We start from the raw sequence: 1,050 nt of genomic DNA on the forward strand, positions 1-1,050 counted from the left end.
ACATTTCTTCGGATGTTTAGTTCATATTTTTCACTTTATTCTTTTATTTTTCTTATTTTATTCTTATTTTCTATTTTATTGTTTTATATCAGTTTATCGCGTAATAAATGCAAAACCGCTCTAAATCTCGTATATACATTACTTTGCACTTCGCTGACGGGTGGATCATACCAGCACTAATGCACGGATCCCATCAGAACTCCGAAGTTAAGCGTGCTTGGGCGAGAGTAGTACTAGGATGGGTGACCCCCTGGGAAGTCCTCGTGTTGCCCCTTTTTTCGTTTCACGTTTTTTTTTCTTAATTTTTTTCCTCTTTGTACAACACATTTCTTCGATGTTTAGTTCTAATTTTCCTTTATTCTTTTATTTTTTCTTATTTTTATTCTTATTTTTTCTATTTTTTAATTTTTTTATCAGTTTATCGCGTAATAATGCAAAACGCTCTAAATCTTCGTATATACAATTACTTTGCACTTCTCTGAGGGTGCGATCATACCAGCACTAATGCACCGGATCCCATCAGAACTCCGAAGTTAAGCGTGCTTGGGCGAGAGAGTACTAGGATGGGTGACCCCTGGGAAGTCCTCGTGTTGCACCCTTTTTTCGTTTCACGTTTTTTTTCTTCTTAATTTTTTTCCTCTTTGTACAACACATTTCTTCGATGTTTAGTTCATAATTTTTCCCTTTATTTTTCTTTTATTCTTATTTTTTCTATTTTTAATTTTTTTATCAGTTTATCGCGTAATAATGCAAAACCGCTCTAAATCTTCGTATATACAATTACTTTGCACTTCTCTGACGGGTGCGATCATACCAGCACTAATGCACCGGATCCATCAGAACTCGAAGTTAAGCGTGCTTGGGCGAGAGTAGTACTAGGATGGGTGACCCCCTGGGAAGTCCTCGTGTTGCACCCCTTTTTTCGTTTCACGTTTTTTTTCTTCTTAATTTTTTTCCTCTTTGTACAACACATTTCTTCGATGTTTAGTTCATAATTTTCACTTCTCTTTATTTTTTCTATTTTTATCTTATTTTTTCTCTTTTAATTTT

At 34.8% G+C, this 1,050-nt stretch overlaps 3 non-coding genes across 3 annotated transcripts; all 3 read left to right on the forward strand.

Annotated features, from left to right (window-relative positions):
- Positions 1-156: 156 nt before the first annotated feature.
- On the forward strand, positions 157-275 carry LOC141703525 (5S ribosomal RNA). Its single transcript, XR_012567586.1, has one exon. It is a non-coding gene; the product is annotated as a 5S ribosomal RNA (ribosomal RNA).
- A 207-nt stretch (positions 276-482) lies between these two features.
- Positions 483-599, forward strand: LOC141703522 (5S ribosomal RNA). The gene has a single exon (XR_012567583.1). It is a non-coding gene; the product is annotated as a 5S ribosomal RNA (ribosomal RNA).
- A 201-nt stretch (positions 600-800) lies between these two features.
- Positions 801-917, forward strand: LOC141703524 (5S ribosomal RNA). Its single transcript, XR_012567585.1, has one exon. It is a non-coding gene; the product is annotated as a 5S ribosomal RNA (ribosomal RNA).
- The last annotated feature ends 133 nt before the right edge of the window (positions 918-1,050 follow it).

Source organism: Apium graveolens, unplaced genomic scaffold (genome assembly GCF_009905375.1).
Source record: "Apium graveolens cultivar Ventura unplaced genomic scaffold, ASM990537v1 ctg6705, whole genome shotgun sequence".
Lineage (NCBI taxonomy): Eukaryota > Viridiplantae > Streptophyta > Magnoliopsida > Apiales > Apiaceae > Apium > Apium graveolens.